We start from the raw sequence: 27,140 nt of genomic DNA, 5'->3' as shown, positions 1-27,140 counted from the left end.
ACATCAATGTAGAACAAACATATTACATGATGGTAAATCAAAAAATGCCACGACTACGGATTATGAACCACAAAAAATTTGCGCGGGATAAATGTTGCCAACGTAAAAACATAGAAACAGCTATCTAACATTTAATATTACGGCGTCATGGCCCCATGTTCAGTATTTGAATCGGTATTTTTTGTAATGGTATCACTCAATTGCCAGGGCTTCTACCAGGGAGCAACTTGACAAATGTAAATTATCTCTCATAGCGAGGTTGAGGACCGACTGAGATTTGGGGCTTATGAAAAAAAGATGAGTGGAAATAGTACGAAGAATGTTGCAAAAAAACATTTAAAATGGAAAATGCATTGAGAAAGGCATTTAAAATGCAAAATGCAAAATGGTTTTTAGAAAAGCATTTAAAATGCAAAATGGAAAATACCCATTTTGCATTTCCATTTGAAATGGATTTATTTGAAATAAAGTACATCTCTGGATGGAATAACATCTCTCAATGGATAATAAAAATCAGTACATACTAAGTACCCACCTACAGAATATTATCTTTTTTATTTCGTCTGAACATATTGTTTATTATACAATGACTATTATATTTATATTTTTAAAGAAGTTGTCAGAAAGTCGGAGAGTTTGTGTGTATTTATTTCCGCTTCTCAATAAAATCCAAATAAATGGAATATTTCTGAACGTATCCGATACTAAAAACTGTTTTTGAAAAGTGATTAAATACACATTCAAATTTTACACATTTAATTTATTTTGGTCTAAACACTGCACTAAAATTACTGATAAAAAACACATATTTTAAACAAATGTTTTCTTACATTAAAGCCACACTTTTTTGTCATTTCATATAAAAATAGTTGATAAAAAACAACACAAAATTTCATAAATTTTTCACAATTTCATTAAACATGAGTTGCTTCGTAGAATTTGAACAATTCATCAAATTTTAACGTTCATTTTCGGGTTCTGTGAAAGTATCATTTAAGAGCAGTTACTTGACAGAACTTGAAAATTAAGTTTTAAATTTGAATTTGTTCAAAATCTCTGAAACAATCCTTTATTCATTTTTCTGTGGTTAACTTCAATATTTGAACCAAAGATATTAGAATATAATGTATTGAAATAGCTTTGATTTGAATATAAAGCAGGGTGTTTTCTCTTTCTAACATCGTTTAGTTCATATTTCTAACTATGACGGAAATGGAGACAACGATTTCTATGATACCATAACAAGAGTTGTCAAAAAAAGCCAACAAATTGACTCTACGGTTACTAGCTGTTTGTTCCCAAAACCGAACAAATTAGCAAGAGGAATTAATATATCTTGATAAATAATATTTAAATAACATTTTATCCTGTTCCTTCATAGAGATACAACACCAATGGTTCTAAACTCGCGTCTTGCTCTTGTAGGTGGCTGGTTACTCGCCAATTATCTATGAAATACCATAGTAATTGTGCCCTATAAAGGCCATCAATGGTAGGGAAATCATTTGACTTAAGGGCCGCATTAATATACAACTGGTTAGTATACTTGCCACTTATCTATGAAATACCATAATAATTGTGCCATATAAAGGCCATCGATGGTAGGGAAATCATTTAACTTGATGGCCGCATTAATATATGGCTGGTTAGTATACTTGCCACTTATCCATGAAATACCATAATAATTGTGCCCTAAAAAGGCCATCAAAGGTAGGGAAATTATTTGACTTGAGGGCCTCATTAATATAAGGACTTCCAAATCGAATTTGGAAAAATTACTTTTGAAATTTATTAATATCAAACATACTAATTTCTGTTGCCTGCACAGATAAAAATGAGTATTGCTAATTTATTAAAAATCTCTTTAATTATTGGTAATCCGGCTAAAAAACGGGATTGCAAGCTGCTTCCTGATAATAGTAGAATCCTAAAATATCGGAACACGTGTTCATGCACCTGCAGTTGCCATGTAAAAAATGATGATTATTCATTTTACCCAGTAGGGCTTTTACACAAGTACATATGAAATAATTTTGAAATGCTGATATATTAGCATTTTTATGAACACGTGTTCCGACATCGTAATAATACGTTCGTATTTTTTTACAGTTTATTAGTGAACCTGTCAATTAATTCGTTAAGGGTCTATAATCCAGTTTTTAACCGGATTACGAATAATTTAAAAAGACTCTTAACAAATTATCAATATTTTATGTGAGTAAGTTTTCTCCGTGTGTGCGTTAGTCCTGGATGAAATCTTGTTCCATTTTTTCAATTTTGGTTTGAATGCAAGTGTCATTTTCGTAATGGTGAACTAATTTCAAAATCTATATATTATGTAGGTTTGAAGAATTCAGACAAGCGACAAAGTACCTAAGTTAGTACCTATAATAAAATATTTTCAACAAAAAACATTTAAATCGCGATTTTAAAAATTGCAACTGATTCGCCGAGAATATTCTGTGATTTTTCAATGGTCTAGTCAAAAATAACTTCTGTTCCTTTAAAATTCGACTAAGAAAGCGTTAGTGAACAATATTGCAGAGGATAAATCAATCTGAAATAAGTGAACCGTTTGCCATTGTCAGATATAGCTATACGGGATGTTGCTAGCAGTTAATCCGGGTTTCGAAGATAGGTGCGGTGGGATAAAGGCATAATCTTGTCGCTTGGTTCAGTTATTTTACAAATAGTTGCCCGCATTACTCCACACAACCAGGCACTGCACTGATAAACAATTCAAAACGCTTGTACATGGGGTACAAAAAAAACGCATAATAGTTTTGAAGTGTGCTTACGAAGATGGTGATCATACATTATCGTAATCATATGATCGTAATCAAATGATCGTAATCGAATGATTGTAATTCTTAAATGATTGCAACTCTCAAATGATCGTAGGCAAATAATAAGCAAATTCTACGATCAAATTGTAATTTACGATCATTTACGCACGGAGAAAAATGAGCAGTGCTATTTTATTAAGAATCTCTTCAAATTACTGGTAATCCGGTGAAAAACGGGATTAAAGGCAGTTTTATGATAAACTTTTAGTAAATTCCTAATATATCGGAACACGTGTTCATGTACCTGCAATTGCTTTGATAATATATAATGACGACATGCGACGACACACATCTGCTCTGATGATGGACACTGTAACGTTGTCCGAAACGTTTGCTAAAGAAGGAGTTAGCGCAAAACAGCATAACAACTCAAAAACAAATAAAAAAAATACTTTTGGCCGTGAAAATCTTAAATCATATTTGTTAATAAATTAACTATACTCATTTTCCTCCGTGGGATCAAATGATAGTTACGACCTTTTTACGTACGATTTTTGCACACTATCTTTTTGCTTGCGATCAAAACGTTGGTTACGCGTTTTAATATAACCAAGAAAATTTTAGCGCTGATGTCAGTTAATTAGTTTATTGATTAGAAATCTAAATAAAACAGGTCGATTTTGATTTAAAACAAATACTTTGCTTAAACCACAAAATTTATTGCAACTATCGACCGTTTACGAAAAAAAGGTGTGTATTTTTTTATTATTCAGTTTAACAATTTTTTTATAGCATTATAAATTTGAGTGTAAATCATTATAATCCAAAAACCTGGTAGATGCGTTAAAGGACATGATAAAACTCCGATTTTTTTAACCACCGCATAAATAAATTGGTCTACAGTACAGTTATCTTCATTTATTTATTTAAATATGATTTCAGATTTTCACGGCCAAAAGTATTTTGGTTATTTGTTATTGGGGTGTTGCCCTGATGATGGACACTGCAATGCTGTCCGAAACGTTGGCTAAAGAAGGAGTTAGCGCAACACGGCATAACACCCCAATAACAAATAACAATAATTTATTTATTTATAATTATCATTATTTATTGTACATAATAGTTTACTGCAACAGTCATCAAGAAATAAAAGTTTGCAATTAGTTATATTGAAAATCAACGCAGAATGATAGTATTATGCTTAGCTTTTTTATCAATTATTAATATTTAAGGTATGTTACTATAGCCTTCATGTAACTATATTCCGTGCACTGATTGTGAACGTGTATTAATGCTTGGTATTGTGAATTTCACGTGTATTTTTTGATGAATTGTTGACGGTAACGGCTCAGGAAAATGACTGAATGTGATCTGTGGATGATATGTTCAAAGTGTTGCCATTTTTATACGATTTAGTACCGTCCCAAAATATTATTTATTCTCTAATGGCAACTATCTGTTCACGGAGAGAAATCTATTATTGCCGTCACGATAAACTAACAGGCCTTATAAAACATCAATTTAGGGATGTTTTATAGATTACCCTTCATAATAATAATATTTGGCTAATTTATATAGCGCCGTTTTCGTGAGAAATCACCTCAAGGGTGCTGTATAATATATCCTGATTAAACAAAAAAAAAACATTATAAAAGTAATATTTAACCCTTATGAGTAATAATTTATTCTTACAATTCCTAGTAAGGCATTCGTCCAAAATCATAATAATTACATTTTATTCGGATACTAAACTATTTGCCGTGGAATTTTAGACGATATTACCGTAAAATATTCGTATTGTAATGCAAAGATATTAGGATTTTCATGTGTACGGGTGTCGATTGTCGAATATAACGTAATTTGATAAAAGTTTATCCGGAAATCCCAATAATCCACGTCCAGATATTTATTAGGCCGCCACTGCCTGTTAATTCATTCCTAAGACCTGCAATCCCGTTTTTAACAGGAATTACCAATAAATTGAGGATTCTTTTTAGTAAATTACCAGCATTTTTTTTCAGTGTTAAAATCGTAAGTACGAAAATAATGATCGTGTAAATTAAATATTTTTCATGTGGGTCCTCATATAGTTTCTAAATAAGGATCGGTATGAACAATGCATCGTGTAAAATCCTTACAACTCCAGAAGCTATGCGAGGAGACCTTTTGAAGCGATCGCGATTTTATTTAATTTATTTGCGTTATAAGCAGTATTTATGCGATGGGCCCTCTACCCGAATATGAGAATATAAAGAAGATGAAATGTCTAGTGAAAGGCCTATTTTCTTATAAGAAGATCAAATAGCTAACATATAAAGGTTTTTGAGCTAACAAAAATCCCTCAATCCATCCCAAAAAATAAACGGCATTGCAATTGCTTGTATCATTTTGACTATGGTAATTGTTTTTGTCTGTTTATTATCGTTTCGTATTTACAATGAATATCTAACAGGATGCTCTAAGTTATTCTGAAACGGGGGAATTGCACACTGAAGATGCTCGCCTGTTGATCGGCTAACATCGACTTTCTTCGTAACCATTCGGGTGTTAGACCCAAACGTCTGACAGATGTCTTTATCACGTGGTACACACTGACACCTATGGAGACACCTTAAAAGGTCATTGAAAGGTCAGCCCATTTCCATTCTAACTAACTCAACTACATGGACAGTAACCAATATTGTGATGTTGTCAGCATTTATCTCTACTTCTTATACATACATAATTGTGTTACTTTTCGTAATTATTTCATAGACGTAGATTAAAGAAGAACACATGAAATACATGTACGTACTTATGTGCCCAATCGGTCCTCAAACTTCCAATACAAAACTAAACAATTCCAAACAATTACTAAATTCAAATGGGATGGAGATCAACGATGTCAGAAGAATGTAAGTGAGATAGAGCGCATGCTCTAGTACGTTACACCCCAAAGGTGATGAAAAGTGATGCAGCTATCAGATGTATCGTTTTTAATCTAGATGAAGAGAAAATAACAGATAATAATGTAAATAACTGACAAAACTTGATAATGTGCTAAAATTCAAGTGGAAAATTCCCAATTATTACAAATAATGTGGTAGATACTCTCAGTATCGCCATGGTAAAAACACTAGCACTTAGAATAGAAGCGTTACTTGAAATAGTTTTATTCGTGTTTGGTGACCAGTTCTGAATAGCTAGGTGCTACCCAACCTTTCGCTTCTCCGCTCTCTTCTGCATTACAACATACACCTAATTGAGGGTGCCATAGTGTCATTGGCTCTGGACGGCGGACTATATCATATCTTATGCGGTCTTAATTTTTTTTAAATAATGTAGGAAAGGGAGAAAATAATAGAAATATATAATTTAATTTATTAGAAACGATGTATTAAATGTATCAGAAGAAAACTAGTTATTCGTACGTTCTTCTCGCTAGGAGCTCATCCTTGAAAGACGAGAACCGATCGAATAACGAATTCCGCAGTAACACGATCATTTCAATCAGTACTTAATAATATGAATACCTTCATACCATGCTGTCTGCAGGTGTAATGCACACGAGTGAGAAACACGGATTGCAGTGCGGGCAGCGGTGTGGCGTGACTTTTTATTTCTAATTTTGTGATTTTATGGAACTAAAAAAATACTACCTATTGATGATGTTTTTCTTTCTTTTTTGTGTGTTTAGACACCCATCAAAGAGACTCCTATTAAATAGCCAATTTTCACAACCAAAGGGTAGAAACGAATTTAAAAAATTACTTCACGACTTCTGCTATCACTTTTAATTACGTTTAAGGTGAAAACGGTCATTTGGAAATCAGAGAGGAGACTCATGAACGATATTTATCATGAAAGTTTGTTTTGCTAACCTGTTGCATTTACATTGTAGTCAATTTCGTTGCACCCCATTGCTTAGGTTTATTTTGTAAGAGCCTTACTAAAAACCATTGATGTATCGGAAATGGTTGTTTATCAGCTAGGCAAAATTCAAAACACGTTTATTAGTAAGGTGGTCAGTATATTATACAAGCATTCTACAATTTGTTCATATTCCAAGGTAGAAACTTTTAAAATTGAAAAATTGTTTGCAAAGCGAAAGTAAAAGTCAGAAAAAAGTCGTTCTTGACAGAAGACGGGAGGGAGAACCAAGATTTTAAAAGTTATTATTAGTTATTATTAAAAAAAAAACATATATTTATTTATATATATCAACAAGGTTTCATCATCAGGATACAAAGTATGTAAACATAAAATTAAGGGTAACCGGATAAATCATCACAATGATAATTCATCACATCTTTAAAAAGTTATATAAAGTCATGGAAAATGATGAAACAAAAACTTTATTAACGGGGTTATGTAGATTAGATTAGGTTAGGTTAAAAAAAATTTTTTTTCATCGTTTCTAATGACTTTAGGTATATTACTTTTTAAAAGTGTGTTAAATTATCACTGTGTTGAGTTATCATGGAACCAAAATTAAGACGTAAGGATTGACAAAAAGTATAGACAAATAAGTACCCGTAGACAAAAATACAATAATAAGCGGTGCTAGAAAGTAATTAGATAGTTACACAGATATTATTGTAAATTTTTAAATTTATTGCCGGTATATTATTTTATTTCGAAGAATGAACATTACTTTCTTTACGTCTTACTGCCATCAAAATCTTGCCAAAAAACACATATAATCTTAATATATACAAATTCAGCGTGCGAATGTTTGCGCTCGCAAAACTCGAAAAGTAATCAACCGATATCGCTGAAAATTTCAAAGTTTGTTCTTTTTAGTGCCAGGAATGTTTAGAGATTAGTTTGAATGGTAGAATAAGTCGGGGACGCCGGAGGAATGCTCGATGCAATATATCTGCACCGGAATGAGATACAAGAGAGATAAAGTCGATGTAATGTAGTTTTTTAAGAGTAACATTCTCGTATACAGTAGTGAATGGTGGAAAAAGTCGGAGACACCCGATGAAGACATTAGCCATAGCGAAGCATTGGGTATCACAACGTATACTTTTCAAATTCAGCTGTATTCAGTGCTCTACACGTAGCAGAGCTACCATATGCCAATGTTTGTAATGGTAGGTTTTAGAGGTGTTGATTATCATTACATCATTACACCATGATAGGCAACCTTTATGGGCAGCACACCACTGATATGTATGCTTAAATATGTAAGCATATACAAACCTGTAAACGATATCTGCTACAAAACATGTCCAATCTAAAACTACCGCTACTTTCTAGGTGATTAATGATATTCTTATACTAGCTAAGAAGATACTAAAAGAGTCCGGAAGAGACGAAAAGCCGCGAGAATAAGTAAGAAGATTGAAGAAGAGCCAAGTCTAAACAAGATGGGGCGAGAAGATGCGAGAGACAAGAAGAGCCAAGAAGAGACAAGAAAGCGCGAGAATATGTAAGAAGAGGCAAGAGGAGGTAAGAAGAGACAAGACTAGCCAAGGAGGGGCGAGAAAATGCAAGAAGAAGCAAGAAGTGTTTAGAAGGAACAAGAGGGGGCGGTAAGACGTAAGAATATGCAAGACGACCCAAAAAGGGGTTAGAAGATACGATAGTATATATCAAAGCAAAAACAATTGGTTATTTATTTATTGAAGTAATAATGTATTACAAAATAATGACAATAATATTTATAATACAGTATTCCCACCGAGTTTAAGAAGACTTATTTCGGGAAAGACAACATTATATGATTAAAAATAAATTATAAGAATACGAATTTAAAAGAAAGTTCAATGAAGTGTAGAAACATAATTTTAGAACAGGACTGAAGACTTAAGGCGAAGCATGAAATGCAAAATCATGTGTTTTTGGTTTGAAATTTTGATCGCTTACAAATATTTTAGATACTTTCATTAAATACTGTGAGCAGAACACATCTTGGCCTTTGAAATATTCGACCACTTTATTGATACGTTTAATATTCTTCCAAATCATATTAAGTCTACCAATTCCTTAGTTAAATTTTAAAGTTTGTATTGACAGACGATTTTCGTAATATTTTTTCATCCTTGCCCTTTCTTAAATAATAAGATTTTATATAAGTCCCATTTGCTAAAAACTGAATGTCACCCTAGCTGTCTTTGTTTTGTCTTTGTCTTTTACTTTCTGTCTGTCTTTTACTTGTTTTTTTTCTTCTTAAAAATAATGATTAATACATATTTATGGTTCAAATATTGTTACAACATACTGTCAAATTACCAATCTGGTAACTCGTCGAACCATATTTTTTTGAAATATTTTGTGTTTATATGCAGTATTACTTTATGTTTGTGATTACTGATTACTCTATTTTTTCACTCAAATGTAAATTGTTAACCTCGATACAGGCTTAGTGAGGTTGATTTAGAAAAACATGATTTACGTATAGTGAGATGCGATAAATAAAGTTATTTTAAGGTCCAGAAAAAATTAAGCATCAGGCCTATGAAAACTGCTTTAAAGTTCAACATCTCCTGCTTACGAACCCATTTTCGGTTATGGTTTTGTTGTTTGATAAATAACCGTAAAAAAAATAAATATTTGTGCCCGAACTTGGCAAAATAAAATAATACACACTTCTGGGCGATGTTTTTTCTTCATAAGTAAATCAAAACGTGCGGCTGGTGTTGAACGGGAATATAAACCTTGTCGCCATCTACATAAGAGTGTTATTGTTAGTGGCCCGATTTAAAATGTTACACGACGTAGTGGTGGGATTTAAACGGGGGTTTGCTCGACGGTCACATTTGAATTATTTCTGATGGACGTATTACTAAAACCTTTAGAGGGATGTAAGTTATTTATATTTAAGATTAATAAAAACGGGACCTAACCATTAAAATATTTTATATAAACTCAATGAAAAATTTATAAAAGCTTTTTAAACTATAAAATTAGCAACAAGAACCAGAATTTATTTTTATAAACGATGAATTAGTAACTTCCCGGGGAAAAAACTTCCTTTAGAAATATTTGAGATTTTAGTAATACGTTCATCATAATAATTCAAATAACCTCCACGGATAGAAATACTAGGCCTACTAGGCAAAATCGATCGTAGATCCGTCCATTACAACGGGCTGCGCGCCGATTATTGTTTTTGCATGACTTCACCACTTATGTCGTAAAGATTCGCAATTTATTTTAGAGATTTGATAGGGCAAATTCAACCGCTGGTCTGTCCAATACACGAAGGCCGCGCGTCGCATACTTTTGTGCACGGCTGCTTCACTTCCGTTGGTAAGATTCTGGCTTTATTTTAGGGCATAGTCTTGTATAATAAAGTTAATTAAAAAGTATTTCATAAAAAAATCATTTCGAACGGTCGGTGGCTGAGCTGACATCGCGCTTGGGTCCCACTCAGGCGTAGTGTGTTCAATTCCTCGGCTGGCTAAGTCCGCCAACACAACACAAGCAACATTTTCCGCTAACTGTGGTGGTAGTAGGAGATTTTCAAGTAGGAGGTTTTCAAATATTGTCAGGTTATTCATAACCCGGGAGAGTGTGTCTTCAATAAAAAAACATTAGGACGGGTTGTTTCGGAGTATTTGAACAATTCATCAAATTTCAACGTTCATTTCTGGGATCTGTGAAAGTCCAATTCAAGTTCTGTTATTATATCATTATAGGCTAGTTGCTTGACAAAACTGAAATAAAAACAGAACTTGAAAAAATCTTTCACAGAACTTGAAAATGAACGTTGAAATTTGATGAATTGTTCAAATACTCCGAATCAACCCGTCCTAAGAAAGTTAATATACAAAAGTTAGAAAGTTCCAAAGAAAGATTGTGTAACTTGTTGATAAAGCTACTTTTGAAATATCTTTTTAAGAGCTTTTGGCAATATTTTTTGTTTGTTTTTGAAAGTTTTCGGTTCTTAGTGTGTAGGTACTTGTGTAATTTTAAGTTTTTAATGTTATTTATATAGTTTGGTTCAACGAACCAATGTTACATATTTACCTTATTATTGTTCGACACGTATTAATCATACTGTAAAAGCCACACGGGCGTTCAATAATAATAAAAATAGGAATAGCTTATACATGTGGGCTGTTATATCTTTAGGTTAAGTTTAGCATGCAAGTTTCTAGGTACCAACCGGCCCAAAATCGAGCTTTCACAAAAGCAGTTTGTTTGGGTAAAAAGGGTCATCGTACTTGGAATTCCGATAGCGAATGTAAAAGTTGTTTTTGCACTGCGCAAGTAAAGGTTATTGCCAAAAACGCATTATTGGAACGAACTCAAATTATTCAAGTAGGTAAGCGGTGTCTGACCGATTGAAATTGCGATACAAAAACACATGAAGTAATATTTATTTTAAAATACTCTTAAATTGACTAGAAAATCTGGAGAGAAAAACTGAGTAAATTTCATGACGCCAGAGCTCACCGTTATAAGGTTTCAGCGAAACTAAAAATCAGATTTTTTACTTTAGCGTAGATATTAATATAAAAATATGCACATTAGGTATACATATAATGGCTTTAGCTGTGTTCAGTTATCAGTAGAAAACAGTTTAAAAAGCTTTCAGAGTTTCATAGTGGTAGATACTTTTTAAGAAAACTAGAAGTGCCTTCCATACAAATTTGAATGGCAAAAAGTGTTGCATTTAGCCCAAAAGACCAGCGCTCCGTCTCATTTACACTCGCCTGTAATCGTAGATCTCTATCCTATTTGAATTTCGTAAAAACAGTTTTGTATTGGAAATTCAAGCCCCGATTGGGCAAATATTTGTATTACGAATCACGTCCACAAGGAATTTCTTTTGTCCCTTTTATTCTGTTTCAGTACTTATCTCCCTGGTGAAAGATCACCATTCAGAATCGGAACGTTCGCTAAAATTGCTTTAGACGTGTTTGGTGACCAGATCTGAATAGCCAGGTATATCCCCACCTTCCTCTTCCCCTCCCCACTACCTTCAGCATCACAACAAATCCGAATTGGGGATGCCGCAGTCTCACGGCTCAAGACGGGAGTAGTTGGTACTCTTGTGCAGTACTCACATAAAATAAAACCACTATCTTCCATCCAATTTCTTTCATGCTCGGGAGTTGAGAATCTTGCTTATAGAATGGATATAGCTATGCATATAGTATAGCCAAGTACTGCCAAACAATTCTTTTTCCTCTTTTCCATTGCAATTTCCTCCTCACAACATTCCCTAAACTACAAAATTCATTGCCTCCGCGCAGGTGGAACAAATATAAAAAAAAAACATTTAGAATAAATAGCTTAGTAATTATATGGGTGAACGCAGGGTCCCTCTTCCCCCGTTTCATTATAATCCCAATGAACACGACTGTAAGCATCATGGCTGTAAGTCTTATTACAATTAAAAAAAAAATACAAAGATCTAAAGTTGGCGTATTTGTAAACATTCAGATCATACTTGTTGGCGTATGGCCAGAAGACATATTTCATTCAACACTGAAAATAGTGATCACGAGTAGGTAGGAACCCAAACATGTAATATGGAGCCACGCATGCGTCCTGGGTCGACACACAGATTGAAGGTTAGGGGTCATGCTTGTATCAGCATGTCAGACCGTATCGATGTAAATATCACATTATTGAAATTTAGAAGCCATCTTGCCGTAATCTCAACATCCTGGAAGAGATACGAAATAGTCTTAGAACGTTTGCTCTTGACAACGCGATATATCTGACTCATGTATATAACAGTTAAAAATAAGATTATATTCTAAAGTGAACACACGTAGATACTTACCACGTTACAAGCAGCACAATAAAGATTTTTTTGAAGATGTAAACATTAGGTAGAGTAGGTGGGTAGGTACCTAGCTACCACCCAATATATTTTTTAACTTTTGTTTTTTATTAAAGTAAAACTAAAATAAAAATACGGCGGCAAGGCCTAAATAATATAAAAATTAGAAATAAAAAAAACTGATCGATTATTTTTGCAATGAGAGGGTAAACAAACCCGCAATTTCACGACTCGAAGCCAAATGCGTTGACCATTACGTTATAGAAGCTTCCAAATAATTCTAAAAGATTGACGAAATATAATTAATTACGTAGCGAATTATTTCGATATTCCATTTAAAAAAATAAAATAAGACAAATAAACAGGGACCTACCCATTCTAGTTAGAATCTGGTTAGAATGTTAGAACAATCCCAGACTCGTCGAGAAATATGTTGAATATCGTCTGATTTTTATAATTAAGTAAATTAGGCCAAACCTCACGGATAACAATACACATTTAAATAAAATTGAATGCAATTATGCGCGGTTCACACGGGTTCACTGGGAGAAAAATAATAATAAAAAAACACCGTCTGGAGGTAGCTTTTGTATTCGATAAAAATAAACCGACATGAATACCTGAGATTAAATACATATCGAAAGCGCTTATAAGGGGCATTTAGTTGTTTAATAAATATGGTTTAATGATCAAAACACTTACATTTCATAGAATCTTCAGGTTATTATGTTCATATCAACATAGTTTAGTCATTTGGATTTAAGGTTATATTTACGAAAATGTTGATTGTTATGACTGAAAACAATCCCGGCACAGAATGTCAACAAATACTAAATAATGCACTTAGCATGTTTGCAAACTAGTTTTCACTTAAATGCAAAAAAAACAACAAACAAATCAAACACACAGTACACGAGGCCGAGAACGGCGATTGACAGACGCCGACATTCGGCATTGTCAGAACTCGCGCGCACCAAGGGGCGCACGCTGCTCTCCCATTGGTCCAAACAAAACTGCACCTGGCGGGAGCAATAGGAACTACGGAGAGAAAATAAACAGAGAACAGCAGTTGTAGGTAGGGGTACTTGCTCCGTTACTTCACATTATTATGAAAAATGTTTGAAAGTTTCAGTGTTTCATAACGGGTTAATTGTATTGTTTTAGTGTATAATAAGACAATAGCAAAAGTTTCAACAGCGTAGTGAATCCATTTATATTTATTACGCATTTCACAGCGCAAAAATATAAATATTAACTATTCCAGGCCAAAAGAATTTTCCAGACTAAAAAATACAACTCTTTGAAAAAACCAAAATGCATACATTAAAATTTAAATCGTAGGAATACCAATGGTACAATTTATTTTTTGCGCTTCCGAAAATTAGAGAATTTATTTTGACTTACGTCTTTTAGGCTTGGAACAGTCGATTATTAAAAAGATTTGTTCATTTCTGCAAGATCAGAATAATAAAGTATAAAGTGCGACAGAAAAATGAATAATTAAGATGAACGTATGAATTTATTAACGAAATAATGACATCAATATTTGAATATCTATGATTGGTATTATGATTTTTTATTACTCATAAAAAGTTACGAAAATATTGAGATAATAAATTAAATATCGTGTTCTCGGCGAAATTATGTAATTGACGTATACCTACATATATCATTTAACATAAGTTACAACCATGAACCATCGAATTCAGCTCAATAGTTGGCTAGGTACTGCACTACAAAATAGAATGGATTTTTTTTCGACATATAAAGCGAAATATTTCATTAGGAAAATTTTTTATTTTTTTTGTCCGTTAGTTCCATTTTCGACCGCCTAGGTAACTTCGCAGTTCTGTGGGTGGTTTTCCGGCGTTACTTTTTATTGATGCTTTAATTTCATCGAAAAAGGTCGCGTAAGAATATTCCTATTTGTGCTAGTTTTTATTTTATTATTTTCACATCATTTACAACATCTCCGTTACAAAAATGTCAATATTTTTTTCGATTTTCCCGTTGCAGTGGGAGTTGATTGATAAAATGAACGAATGATTTGTTATTTTGATTCTACCGTTTAAAGATAGATGGTGCTAATATCGTATTTTCTGTGCAGTAATTCTTTGCCAATTTCCAAAAGGAAAAATAAAACATTTTAATATTTGTTATTAATTAAAAGGGATTGTTTTGTACCTAACTGTCACTATGCTCGTAGGTAAGAACTCACAATTGCACAAAATGTTGTGTGCTTTTAAATCGTCGTTTTATTTGAAATTTTATGTGAGATACAAGAAAGCCCCTGTCTGTACCCAAGTTGAGCGACTCTGGCTGTAAAGGTAAGTATTTGTTCAATGCTCATGCTGGTCTTTAAAATGTGAAACATATTATTCATGTTGTTCGTTCCAGGTGCGCGCACTAGAGTACCAACTGCCCGGAGTTAGTAAAACTATGGCATCCCCAATTGTGGTATCTCGCGAGTCTGAAGGAGATGTGGAGAGGACGGGCGAGGAAGTACCTACCTGGCTATTCAGATCTGGCCACCAAACAGGGTATAAAGATATTTCAAGCGAAATTTTGATACTGATGTGTGTTCTTTCACAAAGAGTCATCGAGTTGTCAAGACGTCAAAGAGTCAAGGAGCTAAGGCGCTGTTTTATCTAATGCCCAACACAGCGCCCTTGAGGATTGTACTGGCCAGGTGCTGTTTGGCACAAAGCCGGCCCTGCCAAGAGTATAGATATAGGTATGTGTACCACTCTGAATAAAGCTGTGCCAAGGCAGTATCATGATTCTTCATTTATGTAATCAGGTAAATCAGTTTACACTTAAGTGAGCTCCGTCTTCAGTAACAAGAGATGTGCTTTATTTCAAATAAATCCATTTCAAACGGAAATGCAAAATGGGTATTTTCTTTCTTGCATTTTAAATGCTTTTCTAAAAACCATTTTGCATTTTGCATTTTAAATGCTTTTCTCAATGCATTTTCCATTTTAAATGCTTTTTTGCAACATTCTTCCTATCTCCTCTCATCTTTTTTCATAAGCCCCAAATATCAGTCGGTCCTCAACCTCGCTATGAGAGATAATTTTCATTTGTCAAGTTGCTCCCTGGTAGGAGCCCTGGCAATTGAGTGATACCATTACAAAAAATACTGATTCAAATACTGAACATGGGGCCATGACGCTTTCTATGTTTTTACTTTGGCAACATAAGTCCCGCGCAAATTTTTTGTGGTTTCATAATCTGTAGTCGTGGTGTTTTTGGATTTACCATCGTTTAATATGTTTGTTCTACATTGATTTCCATTATTAAATGACAAAATTGTTTAAAAATTCTATAATTATTTAACCTGAGAAACCATTTTGCATTTTCAATGCATTTTGAAAATAGGTATTTTGCATTTTGCATTTAAAATGCTTTTCTAAAAACCATTTTGCATTTTGCATTTTCAAATGGAAAAGTTTTGACCCATTTCCATTTGGCATTTCAAATGGTTTTGGGTACCCATTTTGCACATCTCTGGATGTAACATTTATTAGTCTAGTCCTCGCTAGGCCTATTGGTATTCGGCTCTAGTTAGCGTGCAATTGGATTGAATGTCGCGCGTTGAGGGCATATATTAAGTGTAGCTATCACCATCGTTGAACCTCCTCCCCGGCTATAAGATAACACCAGACACATTATGTTCCGTGCATAAAGCGGGTGGCAACAGTAGAAAGTGCCGATTGGAGCTAGAATGGCGATGCCAAGGACAGCGATAATGTAGAAAGCAGTAAACAATATGGCGACCGAGATGGCAACGTTTTTTGTTTGCTTTTTCCAGTGGTAATTTTTTTTTTGCAGTGTGTATTTACTCGAGGATGAACGGATGGATTAATTAATATATTTAACTGTAGACAAGGGATGAAGATATTATTGGAAGTCTTAGTGGTGAAAAAATAGGGAAATTGAGGAAAAATGAGGTTCCGTTGAAAAGATTTATTTTTGTAGTATGTTTTAAATATTTTTACGTAAGCTCCACACTGGGGTCACGAGCAAATTTATTTTCCCTCAGGACTTGCGTCATCTTTAGCGATGCTCTGTGGAGGGTCTTTAGAGGAAGAAAAAAATAAGAGAAGTGGACAGGCGCATCCGCCGTCAAGAACTGGATTAACCTCACCCCATGAACCCGGTCACTTCTGCTAAGTCACCAAACTTGACTAAAACCACTTTGGGTATACGGGTGACCTATGGTTGAGGTGTTGATTATCCAATGAGTTAGTTTTCTTCAATTATTTACAAGTACAAAATATTTCTGCCAAATTAGAAGTAAATAAAAGGTTATCGTCAATTCGATCACGATCTCCACCCTCAAACCTGACTACCCATGCTCGATACTGGACACGTGGCACAATGCATAGATGACGCAGAAGCAGACGTCTCCTATATATGAGAAGAGTCGACGAAATGTCCTGCACACTAAACAGAAGCGAAAACAATGAAAGTATTTGAGGGAAGCCTATTTACAAACTCTGAATGCCAAAAGGTTATTGAAGAAATTTTCTGCTAATAGAAAACCTTGTGCCAGCTGTATCATGTGCAAAATGAACGACTAATGTTATCCGCCCATCTCACATTCCAAATAGCAAGCAGGTCTGCTAGTTTATGCACATCTACTCACTCTTCCACCGCCGCGACGCCCACCCAGCACCATCCTAGCACTAACCTAGCACCATACACACCAACCTAGCACCATTCCATACACCACACAGCACCACTTAAACTTTTACGTAAAAAGATAACAAACACATCAAGAGAACGATGCCATATATTTTGGTTGGAGTAGAGCCTAAAATCTTATCTTCAGCAAAAAAACATTTCTTTGGTTGCTTTTGGTAAATAAAAACAAAGTTATTTTGAGCGTTTTATAAAGAAACTCCGAATGTCCGATGCCATTTTTCCCTCCAGTGTGGCAAAGCACACGAGATACATAATTTTATTAAGGTTATATATTAAAAAAGAAAACACTATGAATACAATGTTTAAAATAAACTCGAATAGCAAACACAGAACATTTACACTTTGCACGACATTTTTAATATTGTTTTATTTAGTAATAATACATTAAAAAATAATGTCGCTATTCCAAATTCCTATAATATTCAAAAATCTGTTTCTGAAAAAATAAGAAAATACACAGATTTAGGAAATGAGATTAAAAGAATTTGGCATTCTCAGACTATAAAAATATTACCATTTGTTATTTCGGCTACTGGCATTTTTTTAAATATTTTTTTTTATTAGGTACAATATTTTTTACAATTCAAGTTTTCCAGTAATGTAGGCCTCACTGGGTGGCTTGCCCGTGCTGAGGCCTTCATTTTATAATATGAAAATATAAACTACATAATACATTTAATGAGAAAAATTATATTTTTAAAATTAAAAATACATAACAATATATTTAAAATTAAAAAAAATAGTACATTGAAAATAATCTTGTGTGTTTGGGAGTGATGTGTGTTTATATTGGTTTTGTGTGTTACGTGTAGGTTTTATTTTTATTTTATGCTATGAAATTTTGGTAATATTGTCTTTTTTGTTCTTTTATCCATTTTGTAATTTTGTGTGTGAATTTATTTTTAATTTCCTCAATATTAATTTCAAGTTTTAAACTGTTGAAAGCTTTTATTGCATGGTATTGGTAGTGCCTTTGTCCAAAGCTTGAATTTACTGTCGGAGTTTTTATGTTTTCTTTGTACGCTTGTCTAACTGGTCTGTTAGTGTTATTTTGTGTATGTTGAAATTTATATTTTTGTCAAAAATGTAGTTTAGTAGTGTTTTAATGTATAATTGGCGTATATCTAGTACGTCACAGCTGTTGAATATTTGGTCTGTATCAGTCAGTCTATGTTTTTTTTAGTATTACCTTTAAGATCGTTTTCTGTGCGGTTTCTATGTAATTGATAGCCGAGTTTGTTGCTCCTCCCCAAGCAATAATTCCATATTCTATTATTGATTGGCAAAGTGCAAAATATATTGTTTTCAATTGTTTTATTTTATATATGTTTCTTATGTTTAGGAAAATGAGTATTGTTTTGAGAAGTTTATTTGTGATTTGTTTGATGTGAGGTATCCATCTAAGGTTATGGTCAATATATAATTATCATTATACCTAGCTCTCTCATTAAAAATTTAGGCGTCAAAAAAAATCTATCAAAAAAATTATATATAAACATGCAAAAGTCGGTCATTTTGAATACATGTAGGATAACGAAAGATTTTTTAAATATTTATGTTGAGGGATCAGTAGGATTTATAGGCCCTGTTAGGAGTTCTACCAAGCCGAACCCTCTGATATGAAAATATCTGGATTCGGTGAATTATTTTCCCATTTGATCTCTGGTGAGTTGACGTGTTGTTCTTGTATTGTTTTGTATTTATTTTGCTTACATAATGCGCTTGCATAATGTGTATTGACTAGATGATCATTTGTGGAAAAGTGTGTGGAAGGGTTTAGTTTTTTCCTGTGGGGAAGATTTAACCCGGAGATAAAGTCGGAAAAAATATATTATTCCCAGTTAGTTTAAAAAAACTCATTTCGGGAAAGACAACGTTAATTAAAATTAATAAAATAAAAAGAACTTACTTTTACATTAGAATACTAATTTAAAAGGGAGTTCAATGAACAGTGTACATAGATTTTAAAACAGACTAGACAGACTAAATACAGTTAAATGGAAAATATTTCATAAACACATAAACGCAGAAGTTCTTTTGAAGTTCCAAAGAAAGAATGTGTCACTCATTAATAAAACTGCTGAGGAAATAGCTTTTAAGAGCTCTGGCCATTTTTTGTTCGTTGCTGGATGTTTTACTAGGTAATGAGTTTTATTGCTTAAATGCGATATTTTGTAAGGAGTTAATTCCAAATTTAGTCGTGTAAGTAGATGACGATAAGTGTATTTGATTTTGTGATCGTGTTTTGTACTGGTGTATGTCGGAATTAATTCAGCTTAAAACAAGCGTCCGTTGGTTTGTTCCTTTCACATGATTCGCGGTTCGGCTCGCAAACGACGCACGTAGACTTTGTACACTGATCAGGTGAATGTCGAACTAGTAGTTCTGTGAACATGCGTGTAAAAAAGTACGTTTCTAATTTTCACTTATTAAATAAATCAAAATTTCCTCTGATAGTATAGGATATGTAAGTAGGTACATATATCTACCTACTTCATTATAAAACATTTATTATTTTATAGGAATTATATGATTTCTCAAAAGAAACATCACTATCTCGATGATTTTTCTATTTTCTGCTAACTATTCAAGACGTTTCCCCAATCCTATACTCGGTCTTAATAAATCTATTGGAGTACTTATTCAAGGCCACCTTATCATCCTCACACAACAATAACTCAACAAGATCTAAATAGACAGGTACTTCCTTATCTTCCTCATCAAATCTCTTTTCCCTCCCCACCCACCCAAAACTCCTCACCATCCCACCTCCCCACCCTCACCACCCTTCGCATTTTTAATAGTATTTTAAGTCATATTGGTACATTTGTTAAAATAAATCTTTTGGGTGCTTCGGAAATCATAAAAGCTACTCATTATTAAATGTACACATGCACGTTCTATAATTTATTGATGTCAGTATATGTTGTTAGCTTCTGTTATTTGGGAATGCAATGATTTGAATATTTGATTGTTTCGACTATAGTTAAAATGTTATTTCATGACGCATTCAGCAATATAATAATTGTTGACTCGTTACGCTTAAATTATTCAACATGAATATGATTATTGTTTGATGCCCGTTGATTATTGCAGGTACTGATGCTGATGCCCAATGATTATTTCCTCAATGAAGTCTGATCAAGTCCAATAGTTGGTACCAACAGCAAATGCAAAATCATTAAATTGATAATAAAAAAACAATGGATTAATTTATGGCGTATTTTCAAATCTATTCAGTGCCAATAAATCGGCGTGTATTATAATATTTATTTAACACTTTCACAAAAAGTAAACAACACTATTAGTAATAAGGCATTACTCCTGTAATTTAATTGTTTTCTTTACATTACCCACTTCACTAGATGTAACCTTTTCTGAGGTAGGATGGGGGTGGGTGACAGGAAGGTACAGTATAAATATTTAATTGCAATGTTATTGACGTAGAAGAATTAATAAAGTGTGTGGTGTGTAAAAGATGAATAAAACAGTGTATTTTTAGACATATGGTTAAAAATACGACGATTAGGAAATATAAAAATAAATAAATAATATGGAGTGGAAATGCAAGACGGTAGCTACGGTAGCTTGACAGTTTGTTGTATACGTAAGGTCGTTTCTCCTACTAATCCTTAAAATACTGTTAAAAATGCGACTACATGACAATTTCCTAGAAATTTTTTTTAGTCATTCAGAATATATTTGAACACGTGTGCATGCAGGTGGCCTTGTCCCAATAAATATAATATTTAATTTATAATCCCCATAACATTTTTTTGCTTTATTGATAGATTGTTATAAAACCTGACAATACATTCGTTAAAGGCCTGTAGTTCCGTTTTTAATGGGAAAACTAATAATTTCGCCAGACTTTTAAATAACTAACAATATTTTATATCACTAAGTGTTCTCCGTATATATATATATAATATATCATCATCACTTTTGGCTCTACAACCCCTGGTGGGTCTTGCTTGGCCTCCTCAAGAGTCTTCCTCCACTCATCTCGGTCCCGCGCCAGCTCTCTCCAGTTTCGAAGCTCCAAGGCAGACAAATCTTTGAGGACGTTGTCGCTCCATCTTAACCTTGGCCTTCCCAGGCTCCTTCTCCCTATCGGTCTTGAGCTCAGCAGGGACTTTGGTTCTTGATGCTCGGTCATTCTCTCCACATGACCTAGCCACCGATATAGAGTATAGAGCTCATTGTTATAACGTCTGCGCCAAAATCCATTTTCTAGAACCGGTCCGAAGATGCGCCTCAAAATTTTCCTTTCAAAAACGTCCAGTGCTCGCTCATTCTTCTTAGTTAGAACCCACGTTTCGGCTGCGTACGTAAGCACTGGTCTAATTAGTGTTTTGTACACTAATACCTTGGTGGTTCTGGAAAGCAGTCTGGATTTTATATGTTTTTGTAGGCGGAAATAGCAGCGGTTTGCATTCACGATGCGCTTCTGGATCTCCTCTGTAGTGTTGTTATTGTTTGTTATCAGGGAGCCCAGGTATGTGAATCTTGGTACCGTTTCAAAATTTTGGCTTCCACATAGGAGAGATGGGGTTTGTTGGGTACATCCTACGGCCATGTATTTGGTCTTCTGCTGGTTTACTACAAGACCCATATTTTTGGCAGAACTTTCAAGATTTATGAAGGCGTCTTGTAAATCATCGGGATTTTTCGCAATATATATATATATATATTATTTTTATTTTTTATTTGAAATACATACAAATGACAGATTTACAGAAGAAATACATATGGTTCTAAAAACTAATTACAATAAAATATTTTCTATATAACGTAACTACCCAATTCAATAGAGAAAAACGTTTGTCGTGTTTTAATTGGAGAGTAGAGCCATATATATATGAAAAAAAAAAATTTATGTAAATATATTTTTTTATTTAAATATGGTGTCTGAGCCAAGGTTGTCGTATATTTTGGTACCAAAAGTCTTATTTTATTTATAAATATTAGAGATGTGCCGATTATGACTTTCGCCGACTAGCCGACTAGCCGATTAGTCGGTTGTAATAAGACCGACTAGTCGGCCGACTAGTCGGCTAAGCCGATTACGGTTTCGGGGATAGTTCTAGGTACCCTGAAATGTCGCGCATGGCCAAAGTGTACCTCTGCTGTCCCGCAAGTTCTGTTTACAGTGAGAAGCTGTTCTCAGAGGCCGGAAACGTATATGAAACAAAAAGAAATCGATTGCTACCAGAAAGGCAGAAGCTTTAGTCTTCTTACATCATAATTTACCCTTAATTAAAAAATATAAGTAAGTTATAAAAAATATAAGGAGATATGATATTTTTGGTTGTCACAATTGTGACTTTGATTTGATTAGATTATGTAGGTATGGTTATAAGAAATATGTTTTTTTCATTTTTTTTTGTTTTTATCAAACAGTTCATGTTTAGAATTTTTGGATATATATATATATAATATATACATATATTACTGTGCATCTTGTACATACAATTTTGATTTAATACATATAACTGAGTTTGTTAATTTAAAAAATCTACTTTTTATTTTAATAATAAGAAATACTTATAAATGTTCATTGAAGATAAGAAGATATTATGTTGTTTTTTATGTTAATTAGGATAGATGCTAATTTTGTTCAATAAATGTCATAATTATGTTTTCTTTACAAGCAAGTAATTTTAAAAAGTGATTACCAAAGGAAAGATTGCTTTACATTTTTTAATGTATAAGACTGATTATAAAAAGAAAATATATATAATCAAGGTTTTTATTTCATGTAGTTCCCCCGCATTCATATTATTGAGAAATACATACAACGTAAGAAGCCGGATAGTCGGCGCTCTTTGCCGATTAGTCGCCGACTAATCGCCGACTACAATAGTGGCCGGATAGTCGGCTTTACCGACTAGTCGCCGACTAGTCGGAACATCTCTAATAAATATGCTATAAGCCACTAACCACATAATACCTAGAAGAAATTTCGGCTTCTAGGCCTCCGACAGGCAAATGAAATTATTATCTGATCAACAAAGAATTTCGACAATTGAAAACAATTTTACACGCCTACATCATACTTCATTGGTTTAACTCTTTAGTGCAAGAAGCTATAACTGAATCTATTTAACCGACCACAAAATTCATGAAACTCCATTGAAAAATAATATGTCTTAAACAATAAATAGATTTTTACTATATATAGACATATTTTTACACTTACAATATATAAATTGTCATTTAAAAACCAATAAAACACAATCACACTAAAACACCGTATAGTTGGTACGACTGAATCTGCTGATCCGCAACAACCTGTTCGTATGACCAATTCGTAGAGAATACTCCAAAATGAGGGGAATTTATAAAATTTTTCAAGAATTAGTTTTTTTGCGGGGAGAACCTTTTTGTGAGGAAATTGAGGGATTCTGGGCTTTCCTTGATTATTAAACCAAATTGAATTTCGAGAACAATTTTTAAAGCCTGAACGGAAGAGAAAATCCGATAATGACGAGATAATAAACACTAAATGCCAATTTTAATACAATTTTATTTCATTTTGGAGGTAAAGGCACTTGTTAGGATTTTGTGGGGAATTTGAACGACTCTTCATCTCTTGTGGGTATTATAGAACATATGCATTGGCAACTCTGGTCCACATCAACGTTTCAACCGATGAAAATGTTTTAATACAGTATTTTAAACACCGGTAAAGTGCAGTCATGGATGCATTTTTGTGCTTTGGTTCAATACGTTAATATTACTGACGAAATGCTAACATAGCTTGTATTCTTCAATGTTAAAATCGGGTAATCTATAAAAAATGCATAACCGTTGAAAAAAAGGTAAGCTTTTTGAGACTGGTGACGTCACGGGTCACATCCATAGATTTGATGTGTTTTGGGGAGACCCGAAAAATTTAAGCTTTGAAATTTATTTTAACTATTAAAACTAACTAAACAATAACAAAATACTGTTATTTCAGTAAGAAGATCGTTATTGAAAAAATGGACTGCAGTTCTTTATTGTATTACGGATATACTTGGTTTGGGAAGGACAATTTTGGATATCAAAATTGTAATTATAGTGTTTCGCGTTGAAGAAAATCTGTTTTTAAGTACTTGTAGTTTTACAAAACCAATATAATAACACATCTTCCATGAACTATGCCTTAAATATCCCATGTAATACACATAATTTTTATGTTCCTTTGATAAATGTGTTAATTTTCAAGTAAAATAAAAGGACGTATTACTTTTAAGGTGAAATAAAAAGCATTAATTTCAAAAACTGTATATACCTATTCCATCAGAGCTACAAAGTTAATTGTAATGCTAATATTTCTCATATTTCTGCTACTCTAATACTTATATTTCTGTATGTATATTAAAAAAAGGATTGTGATTCTTGAAATAGAATAATTGAAATTCGCAATGAAATAAATCTTTTCTTCTATGAAGTCATCGACTTGAATAGTACGTATTCTTAGAAGTTTTCTGAATTATTTTTCGAAAACTTTAATTTATTGTACAAAAATATCCGACAACTCTTCCTGGAATTGTGTGGGTGGTATGGTATGCCCAAAGATATTAGAAGAACGAGATATGCTATGTTGGCCGCCGGACCGTAGCCGGAGTACTACCTAATTAGGGTACTTTGAACGGCATCGGGACGTGTACGCACAGAAATCTGCTCTATGTATTAGTGCGGATACCTTAGCGATGCCTTAGCGTAAGTGAAGGTGTGCAGTAGTATTGGTGAACAAAACCGGCGACACTCGGCAAAACAATTCCACTCAGTACGAACTGCGCATAGCACATCTCGTTCTTCTAATATCTTTGGGTATGCCAATATAGACTCTGGTAATAAAGCACCTTGCAAAAAATAATAAACTGAAAGTTTGTTTTACTTTATCTTAAGAGATACCTAACTATGTATGTTCCTCCCCCGTAATAATTGCCTGGGGAGCAACATACAATAACCATGTGAAACCTCTAGAAATTGTTCAGAATTCTATTATAAAGATAATGCACCAGAAGTTATAAAGACATATCCCCCCGATCAATTTATTTCAGGAAACTGAAATTATGGAACTAAGGCGGATCTACTGTGTCCAATGTCTTAAATTTATATTCACTCGTCCATTAAAAACCCAAATCCAGTGCCCCACTGCTAAACCAGGCTGGCCCAAAGACACATTAACAATATTGCCCCAAAATTGTTTAATTCCTTGCCGAATTCCATCAACATGTGCCAAAACCTAAACTCGCATAAAATAAATGTTTAAAGACAAAATCTCGAAGTGAGGAACATTTTTCCATAATTTGTAATACGCCTATGATGCCTAAAATATGCCATTACCGTTAACACAAAAAAATACTTTTAAAATTACTTTAAATTCTATTTTTCATCAACACTGTTTTTTTTTTTTTTAATTCGCAGATACTCCAGTAAAATCACATTCATATATCTAAAGGTATTGTTTTATCTGTGTTGCTATTCAGATTTCGGTACTGGGAACTGTTTTTTAAAAGTAAAAGGTTCTTCTTATAATTGTGTTTTTTTAAGTTACAATAAAAAGGTTTGGATTTAGCTACACTGTTCATTACCCGAAGGTTGGTAATTCTCTGGTTTGAGAAGCTTGTTCCCTGTAAATGTCATCTCCCAAGTACTTGTTACACTCTAGCGACATCTGACGGACTCTGGAGTAAGCTTTATGACTAGCGCTTAAATACTCAACCTTATTACCATACATCACAGGCACTTTATTTTTTCTTTATTTAACCACCACTATTTTGTATACATAATTTATAATGCCCACGCACAGGCTTGGACTTTGTGGGATTCTTTTTTACTGTCTCATATATTGTATAATTATATATGTATGAAAAAATTTTATTGTAAAAAAAATAAAAAAATGCATTCCCGAAACGTCTTTCAATAAGATTAAACCATCTAACTGTCTTAAAATAATAATCTGAAATATTTTCCATTTTAATAATGTACCGTTTTACCTTCTTTAAGGAACACATCAACACAATATGATGTTGCAGATGGAACTGTAGCAGAATTTTTTAAAAGAGGTTATGTACCGTTTTATTTATTTTTCGAAATAGTGATTTCAAAAATATAATCACTACTTTGAGTATTGCTTATCTAAGTATATTCACAAATCAGTTTAGGCGCTCTATATGCGGGGGTGCATCTGGACCACTGAAATATGTAATATGTTTGACCTTTAATACTCATATCCATAACGACGATATTGGCAAAACAAAGATGGTGACCTTCTAAACGAGAACCAGTTTGCGCTTTTTTTTTTACTTTAATTATATTATATTAATATATTTTTATTAAATACCTTAAACATTAATATATACACTTGAGTGTCGCCGAAGGATAAGGGACCCTTGATTCCTAAAAATAATAAATTCGGAACTCGACTATTGCGAACTTTTATTTTAATTAAATTCAATTCAAAAGTCTAGTCAATTTAAGAGTACCTACTCGACGCACATAGAACCTTTTTCAATGTCACCATTCACAAACAAATTATGTACCAAACTCGCCAATTTCTTTGCCTAGATAGTTCAGCAAACGAAAATACCAATGATGTAGGAATGTAGAACAAAATACCTAGACATTTTTAATACAACCAATTTAATGTTAAAAACATGTTTTTTATGTCAAGATATTGTTATTATAATATTTTCAGTTTATTACTATTACCATTATTGTTTTCTTTTACCCAATTTTAAACCACTGTAATACATATAAGAAAGTATTTTTACAACCCAATGTTTATTACTAACCTTAAAATTGTAAACATTATTTACCCATTCTATAATAAATAAATATCATCATTATAGACAAACGTAATTTCTCTTGGAAATGCAAAGAATGGTGTATTCCGCAAGTTGATCAATATTTCAAATTCT

At 33.2% G+C, this 27,140-nt stretch overlaps 1 protein-coding gene across 1 annotated transcript in view; it reads right to left on the bottom strand.

Moving 5' to 3' along the window:
• LOC149421272 (ethanolaminephosphotransferase 1) overlaps positions 1-13,461 on the bottom strand; it is a 60,985-nt gene extending 47,524 nt beyond the window's left edge. Inside the window, exon 1 of the mRNA XM_089635921.1 lies at positions 13,216-13,461. The gene's annotated coding sequence lies outside the window, so the exon portion shown is untranslated. The remainder of the gene's footprint in view (positions 1-13,215) is intronic.
• Positions 13,462-27,140: the final 13,679 nt, after the last annotated feature.

This window comes from Hesperophylax consimilis, chromosome 9, assembly GCF_061612785.1.
Source record: "Hesperophylax consimilis isolate HC1 chromosome 9, BYU_Hcon_1.0, whole genome shotgun sequence".
Taxonomy (NCBI): Eukaryota; Metazoa; Arthropoda; class Insecta; order Trichoptera; family Limnephilidae; genus Hesperophylax; species Hesperophylax consimilis.
The sequence above is the reverse complement of the archived record's forward strand: the minus strand, read 5'-3'. Positions and strand labels throughout refer to the sequence as shown.